Source organism: Mchenga conophoros, linkage group LG17, assembly GCF_057382185.1.
Source record: "Mchenga conophoros isolate Kocher_MC1m ecotype Shallow Benthic linkage group LG17, M_conophoros_male_GT1.1, whole genome shotgun sequence".
Lineage (NCBI taxonomy): Eukaryota > Metazoa > Chordata > Actinopteri > Cichliformes > Cichlidae > Mchenga > Mchenga conophoros.
This window is the reverse complement of record NC_140542.1, coordinates 18,080,101-18,089,167: the sequence shown is the minus strand read 5'-3', so window position 1 is coordinate 18,089,167 and position 9,067 is coordinate 18,080,101. Positions and strand designations below refer to the sequence as shown.

The 9,067-nt window shown below is 41.0% G+C and overlaps 1 long non-coding RNA gene across 1 annotated transcript; it reads right to left on the bottom strand.

Moving 5' to 3' along the window:
* Position 1: 1 nt before the first annotated feature.
* On the bottom strand, positions 2-8,271 carry LOC146555327 (uncharacterized). Its single transcript, XR_014889178.1, has 3 exons — positions 8,178-8,271; positions 7,984-8,086; positions 2-241 (listed from the first exon to the last, which is right to left on the bottom strand). It is a non-coding gene; the product is annotated as an uncharacterized LOC146555327 (long non-coding RNA).
* Positions 8,272-9,067: the final 796 nt, after the last annotated feature.

Below are 9,067 nucleotides of genomic sequence, written 5' to 3'. Positions count from 1 at the left end.
CTGCAGAACCTGAGCCTTTATCACCCCACTCCGGTGGGGCTTCGGCCATGCTGATCATTCATATCTGTGCATAAACACATTCCTGGATCCTTAAATCATTATAGGATTCAGTTATTCTCATGATCCAGGTGAGCATCTGCTGTTTTTCTGATGCCTTCCTGTGTCTGCCTTGTGAGCGGAGCCTTGAGTCCACACCTGTTCTGCTGTGCTGCTTGAAAAAGCTCCAGCCTTGGACCCACACCTATACATAAGTACGTAAAATGCATTTATACTGAGCTTTTCAAGAACAGAAGTCACAAACAGTGTTGGTTAAGTTACTTGAAAATAGTACTTAGTTACTAATCACGGATTACTTCTCCAAGAAAGTAATGCCTTTACTCTACTGAATACTTATTTTCAAAAGTAATTAGTTACTTTATTACTTAAATAACTTTAAAAAACATAATGCACAACCTGAATACGTAATAAAGCAATAGACTTTTCAGCCCAATTTTTCTGCATAATCCATCATATAAAATTGTGTTTAAAAATTGTGTATAAAAAGTGTTTTATTAGTTATACTCTTTTAACTTTATGCACATTGCATCAAGCAAAAATTAAATTACATGCAACAGCCTTTGACTTGAGGATATTTGTTTAACATTTAAACCCATTTTCTGCATATTCCAGCATATAAAATATTTTTTGTGTCTACACTCACTCTTTCAAATAAATGCAAGTAAAACACAACAAAAAAATTAATAAAATCAAAGATTTATCAACAGTAAGTCGTGTCGCTCTTTAATCTTATTGTCACCTGTTTAGCAGGAGTGGGGCCGGTGGAGGTTTGCCCAGTGCTGCAGCGGTCATGTCAGTGGGGAGGATCTGAAGGTTTCTCTGTGAATTTCACATTCCTGTGGCAGCGTGCTAGGTGCTTGCTCAGATTTGTAGTTTAATTTTTTTGTTGTAGAAAGAAGTTTTCCTCCCACGCAGTGTACAGCGGACGCTAATGTTTTTGTCACTTTTTACAGAATCAAACTCAAAGTAATGTCAGTACTTCCAAGCTTTAAACACTGCATGGTCGTACTCTCTCCCGCACTGTTGATCTGCACAAGTCTATTGCTGCCACAGACGTCACATGCTCGTACGTTATTGTCATGAAACACTCTCAGAAACAAAATCACAGTTTAGTAACACAGTAACGCAGCATGCTTACGGGAAAGTAACAGTTATCTAATTACTTTTTGCAATATAATCCCTTACTTTACTGGTAAAGTAATAGGATTACAGCGTTACTGTCTGTGAGTCGTTTGGTACCAGGCCACGAGAGAGGTGAGGTTCTGGTGTGAAATTTATGGTTTTCAGGGTTTTTAGTGTTGTTTAGCGTTATTTTTTATCATTAACTCGGTTTCCCCGGGTCTTTTCTTGTGTGTTATGAATAAATCTTCTTCTTTTTTTGGCACCGGTACGGTTTTTATTTTCTTGTATTTATCCGCAACACCTTAAAGGCTGGTCAGTGAAAATATTGTCGGACAATTGTCACAAAAAAGGTTGGGGACCGCTGATTTAATTATTAAAAAAATAAAATGTAAAAATTGTACAGATCGATAAAGTTAAATCAAATCCAGCCTGCAGAGCTGCACTACACAGATCATTCTCTTCTCTTCACAATACTTACCGTAAAATGAATTTTGGGGGAAAAAAAGCACTTTTGAAATCTAAAAGTGAGGTCAGAGGTCAAATATGGCATGATATAATATGATACTTTCCTAAATGAAAACAAAGGCAGCAGAATTTTTAAAGAAAATACATTTTTATGAAACTTTGACCTTATTTGACCTTGAAGGAGAGGTAAGAGGTCAAATGTCTTGTCATATTTTAAATCTTTATACAGTATTTTGTATATGTTGGCAATGCACAGCACACTTCTAATGCTTTTTTTCTGTTAGCGTGACCCCACTCTGAACCCTACAGGGTGTTATCTGCGTTATCGTGATTACAGACAGAACGACACACAAATGCTGCCAAAAACATGACAAAAAATCAAACAGATTTTATCAGGAATGACTCTAATGCAAAGAAGACTGAAGTACAGGAAGCACAGAAAGTGGCTTTTCAATCATTTACATACTAGAAAATTGAAAAAGAAGAAACATGAAGACAAAGATAAATGATAATTAATAACTGGTTAGCATTCAATTTTATTACCCTTAATGATTAGTTATTTATTTCGATCTATTTGAGATGCTTGAAGGGAAATATCATAAGAGAATAACTGGGTCCAAAATGAGACTTCATTTCAAGGGTCCTCTGGTTTCTGCTCTGTAGCAAAAATGTTCCCCATGCTGAGACATGAAACACTTTTACATGTCTGCATCTTCCTAACGCATAAATTCACGTCTCTGTTTCTGTTGTAACATTTAACCTGATGTAATCGGTGCGACCTGTGGCTGCAGCTGCAGTGCTGGGACATTTGGAGTCGTATCGTTTGCTAACAGCTTGACTCGTGTTTGCAGAGCCGTGTAGATCCGGCAGATAACCTGCGTTCCTGCTACTCCAGCATTCCCTGCTCTCATTCAAAAATAATGACCTGGCATTGCTGGGAAACAGATCCGTTACATAAGAAACCTGCAGAAAGTCAAGCCTCCACTGAGCCGAGGCCATTAGCACCGAGAGCTCTACACTCAGACACTCTCAGTGTATTCATATATATTTTTGGCTCATTTTAGAGAACCTGAATATTTAAGGGTAAATTTAAATGTTCTAACTGTGTGTCTTTATACTTCCACAATAATCTACTACTGATACCTATTATTTAATACATCTGATAATTACCTCTGTTATTTTATTCTTGCATGCATCTATGAATAGTTTCTATTTTAATGATGAAATCTTGCTGTGTAGTATTATAGCTACAGGACTGTCATATACACGTAAACAAATATTATAATCTCATATTTACCAGATTGATATAACTGATTACTTTTTATTTGCAGTTTTAAAAATAAGCTCTGTTGGTAGCTTTTCCTTAGAAACAGCTACAACTTTTGGTTTTACATGTTAACAAAAATGTATAATGGATTTTGACCTCGTAGGCCATGAATTCTGTAATTAAATGTATCACATGGGTCCAAACAACAAACCTGAATATTAATAGAACACAGTGGCAGCATTTAAATAATTATACAGAAAACCATGAATGAATCAAAAAACGTGTTTTCTCTAAAATTCTTGAATAAGAAAGACGTACATATGTAGGATGTTCTCGCTATTGTAAATAGTAATCTGTCATAATCTGCACTTGAAAGTTAAGATGGAAACATCTTCTGACTGAAACTGATCTCCTGCTGAATATATAGGATGATTCAGTGGAAAATCCACAGTAAGAAGCCATGGGTCTATGATTGTGTGGATTCCTGCCTCCAAAGTCAGTTAACAGAAAGCTTCCTCTGAGGCCAGAGGCGCCCAGCGAGTCCTGTGATGACAGCGTAATGTGATGGCCCAGATTAATGACCAGCGGCTACGAGCCATCTTTAAATGGATGGGAATGTCCTTGGATTACCGGCTAATCCCAGTTGAGATTTGAGAGATGAGTGAACTTTGTGGACATGATAAAGCCCAGCGATGGCTGTGTGTGAAGCAAAGATTAATCGTCTAACATGAAAGCACCACACAAAGCTATGGTGAACTCTTCACCTTGGTCAGCTGCTGCTGATTACACTGATTACATGAAATAAGCCCTTTATTGACATGTCGCACAGAGGACCCTGCTAACAAAGACCTTGTTAAGCTCGTTTCTACGAATACCTCCATCTATATTAAACCCCACCCACCCCCTTGTGTGTAGATGGATTACTGAACGGCCTGCAGAGGGCTGAGAGGTCATGCTCTGCTGCACTTTGATGCTCAGCTCAACACGAAGTGGAACAACCCCTTTGGTGAGATAATCTCAACACACCACAGCCTGGAGTAAACCAAACATGGTACTATGAACACCGGAGACATATTCCAGGAATATAGGAGGAGCTTTTTGTTATTGATGTCTTTAAAAAGAACCTTAGGCCTTCTATGCAACAAAGGAACTTACTCTAATTTTACTTTTATTTTTTAAAATCTTTCACTTCTGCTGGGTATTTATTTGTATTCAACTAGACAAGAAAACTTTTGCAAACAAGAACGGTAAATTTACTCTATTTTTTCCATTCATTTATTTATTTATTTTCAAATGGCTAGTTAGGCTACCTGGCAGATCAGCCCACGGAGTTTGGATTAATTGATTGACTGTCACGGTTCTCGGTCATTGTGACCCAGCTTTTTCTGTTTCTGTTTTGGTGTTTTTCTAAATTATGATTTGTTTGGGTTTTTGAGTTGTGCTGGTTTGATTTTGCATTAAGGGTTATTCTTGGTTTTGTTCTCTTTACGTTATTTGTTTTTCTGGCCTCTAGTTCAATGTTAATATTCTTTCTGTCTATCTCTCAGTGTCAAGCTTGCGTTTTTGTGATTTGTTTCTTATTTCCTGTTTTATTTTATTTGTCAGTGTATTCAGTTTTACCTGCCCCTGTGTCGTTAGCCCTAATCTCTCCCAGCTGTGTCTCCCTCCTGTTTCCCATTCCCTGATTCCTCCCCCGTGTATATAAGCCCTGTGTTTGCCTTTGCTCTCTGTTGTACCCTCAACATGCTGCGTTTGTTCTGTCCGGCCTTCCAGCGCCTCTGTTCCGAGTCTTGTTTTGCTTTTGTGAGTTTTATTTTATGAGGAAGTTTTACCAGTAATAAAGCTGGGTTTTGAGTTCCAGCCCTCTCTCCGTGCAGTCTCCAATGATCGCCCTGTCGCTAAACTGCTTGGCCACCGGTGGATTTGCTCCGTCTCACAGCAAGCCCAGCCCTTCCAGCGGCATGCCTCCCTGCTCGGACCTGGATCGCCTCGTACAGACGTGGTGTCAACCACAGCAACCTCAGGGCCCTGCAACGTGCTACTCGTGCGGATGCTGCGCCCTGGACACTGATGGCTCTTTTCAACGTCAGGTCGCTGGTAAATAAGACCTTTGTGTTAAACGACTTTTTCTCCACCACGAGCCTTGATGCTCTCTTTCTGACGGAGACCTGGATTCGCCCTGGTGAGTTGCTTCCTTTTTCTGAGCTTCTCCCCCCGGTCCCCACTGTGTCTTTTTTAGCTCTCCGAGGCTTACCGGCAGAGGTGGTGGCTTAGCCTCGGTCTCTAAATGTAAATACAGAGTCCGACAGCTACCCTGTTCTTCCTACATCAGTTACAAGGCTCAACTTCTGGAGATGACCGCCTCGCGAACTTCTCTGATTGTTTTGGTTTACCGGCCACCTAAATATAATAAGACTTTTATTTACGAATTTGCTGACTTTCTTGGTTCAATTATTTTAAAATATGACTGTGTACTTATTATGGGTGATTTTAACATTCATATCTGCTGTAACAACGATCCGTTAGCCAAAGACTTCCTTGCATTAACGAACTCTTTTAATCTTGCCCAGTGGGTTAACCAACCAACCCACGCTAGGGGCTACACCCTCGATCTGTTTATTTCATACGGTTTGGACATTAGCATTAAGGATATAAGCAATGTTGGGATTTCTGATCACTTTCCTGTTATCTTTGATGTTAACTTATGTACTTCTGAACTTCACCCTGATGCTCTCCTACGCCCTACACGTATAATTAATTCTGGAACTGTGGAGAATTTTTCAATGTCTTTTTCGAAACTTGCCTCTTCCATTCCTGACTGTTCCTTGGCTTCCACGATTGATGACTTTGCTAGCACCTTTTTTTCCACATGCTCCTCCATCCTCAATACTGTTGCCCCTGTTAAAATGAAGCACCCTAGATCCTTTTCCCGATGCTAGCTAAACAATTCTACACATGCCTTGCGACGTGTGTGCCGCCGGGATGAGAAAAGATGGAAGAAAGATAGACTCCAGGTTTCTTATGATATCTTGCGTGCCAGCCGGTTGCAATTTCAACTTGCTGCTAAAATGGCCAAAGCTGCCTTCCTATCTAAAATTATTCTTACTCATGGTCACAACCCCTGATCCCTCTTTAATGTTTTCAATTCATTGGTTAACCCCTATCCTCCCATATGGAAAAGATGTATACAAATCTTATAAAGTTTGTATCTGTCTTGTGTGAAACTTGTATGAAAAGCATATAAGAGTGAAAACAGATATAAGATCCCTTGAAAAATTATATAATGAAACTTGTATGTTTTGGATACTTACTAAAACAATGTATGAAAGTAATGAGAAAGTGGCCACTTTCATGAGTAAATCATGTAAGCCTTATATGATTTACTCATAAAAGTGGCCACTTTCATGAGTAAATCACATATAAGTTTTTACTATTTCTTTTCCATATGGGCTGAAATGCCACTGGCGTGCTCTCCTTCTCTCTGTGAATTTTTTTTTTAACCTCATTTTATTTGTAAAGTTTTACATCTTAAGTCCTCGCTCCCTTCAGTGTCGAGTTTTATACCCACCAGTGGTTGTTCATCATCATTTCAACAGTTTGAGCCAGTGTCACTCCATACTCTCAAGTGACTTATTGACCAATCAAAGAACACCTCTCCTGCTTATGATATCCTTCCATCTCGTTTAGTTAAGGATCGCTTCAGCGTAATTGGACCCGGCATCCTATCTCTAATGAATATATCTCTACTTGCAGGCTCTGTTCCTTTATCCTTCAAACACGCTGTTGTCCAGCCCGTTCTTAAAAAAAGAAACATTGATCATAAGGGGGCGATCGTGGCTCAAGAGTTAGGAGTTCGCCTTGTAATCGGAAGGTTGCCGGTTCGAGCCCCGGCTTGGACAGTCTCGGTCGTTGTGTCCTTGGGCAAGACACTTCACCCGTTGCCTACTGGTGGTGGTCAGAGGGCCCGGTGGCGCCAGTGTCCAGCAGCCTCTGTCAGTGCGCCCCAGGGTGGCTGTGGTTACAATGTAGCTTACCATCACCAGTGTGCGAATGTGTGTGTGAATGGGTGGATGACTGGATATGTAAAGCGCTTTGGGGTCCTTAGGGACTAGTAAAGCGCTATATAAATACAGGCCATTTACCATAACGATCTTGGGGAACTATAGACCGATCTCTAAGCTTCCATTCCTGTCCAAAATACTGGAGAGGATTGTTCTTTCACAACTCCAGCCGTATTTGGATACGAATGCCATTTATGATAAATTTCAGTCTGCTTACAAACCCTGTTATTAGGGCTGCATGATTAATCGTTAGAAAATCGCGATCTCGATTCATACTTATGTGCGATCTCATTTCCAAATGACAACGATTTAAAAAAGAAAAAGAAAAAAAAAGACAACGACGATTGTACCGCATTTTGATCCGGGACGTAATCTGCATGAAAACAAGCGCTCACTCTTCCTGCTCAACAAATGACAAGGGCGGAGCCTTATACCACGTGATACAGAAGCTGTGGTGTGATGCTAAAATTAGCAGGGAAAAAACAACGGAGAGCACGTCAGGGATGACGAGAAAGTGACAGGAGAAAATCCGTCCCGGACAACCACCCAAACATCAATAACGGGAACCTTATACAGCGCTTCCCTATACCCGTTGAACTTCCGCAGGCACAAAGAAATTACGGAGGCTATCACTCATCACCTGACCAAAGATATGGCTCCCATCAACACTGTGCAAAATGAGGGATTTAGGAAAATGATCAACACCCTAGACAAACGCTACACAGTGCCGTCCCACAACTATTTTTCTATAGTTGCACTACCTGCTCTATACATGCAGTGTCGAGCAACGGTGGAGACGGAATTTCAAGCAGTACAACATTTTGCGGCAACAACAAAACGTGAGACATTTGTTGTTTTTATGTTCAGTCTCAACTGTTACGAAGTTGATGTGCAGTTAATAAGTGCAATAAATATTTATACTGGAAAAGAAAATCGTGAGAGAATTGTGATCTCAATTCTAAGCCAAAAAATCGTGATTCTCATTTTATGCAAAATTGTGCAGCCCCCTACCTGTTATAGTACTGAAACGGCCTTGCTCAGTCCTCAATGATCTCCTTCTGATTGCTTACTCCGGACGCTCTTCAGTCTTGGTCCTACTAGATCTATCCTCGGCCTTTGATATGGTAGATCATAACATCCTATTAGCGAGGCTTGAACACACACTTGGCATTGGAGGTGCCGCCCTAAATTGGTTTAAGTCATACCTCTCTAATAGGTCCTTCTCGATCAATTTTGGCCCTTATCTCTCCTCTGCTGCACCTGTCTCCTGCGGCGTGCCTCAAGGATCTGTCCTTGGCCCCTGCTCTTCTCACTGTATATGCTCCTTTAGGCTCAATCTTTGAGAAGTATAACATCGCACATCATTGTTATGCCGACAACAGACAGATGTATTTCAAGCTAACTGATGATCCCTCTATGTCTTTGTGCGGCTTTCGCGAGTGCATGTGTGAGGTCAAAAATTGGCTCTCTTATTCTAAACGACAGGAAAGCGGAAATTATCGTGTTTGACAGTAGAGTCCCCCGTAGCCAACTCCGTGACACCCTCGGTTCCTTAAACAGTTTCCTCACCGACACTGTTAGTAGTGATGGGTCGTTCGCGAACGAAATGGCTCTTTGAGCCGACTCTTTGAAGTGAACGACACGAGCCAGCTCGTTATTGGGAGCCGTGAGGTTTTTTTTTTTTTTTCTTTCTCTCACACTCTCTCTCTCGCCTTTTTTCCCGCTAAACTCCGCATGCGCGGCCTGTACTTTGCGCTGGGCAGAGGGGGGAGGGACGTTAGTTACACTCGCAGTAGCACAGGAACAGAGCCAGAGAGAAAAAGAGCGCAGGACAACAACGTCACATTAGAAAGGTATAGTAGATTCAGAAATCATGCAGGCCCATATGACAGAGAATGTGCATCTTCTTTTTGTTTTGGAAACTGCCAAGCAAAGACTCACAGCCTTGGCCAGCCGCTTGAGGAGGTACACCAGAGAGATAGAAGGCAGGAGAATAAACCAGCTGTTCTCCACAGAACCAGCAAAGGTGTACTCTCAGTGGCAAGGGAACAATAAGAGAACAGCACCACCAAGGCTGGAGACGGAGCAATACTGG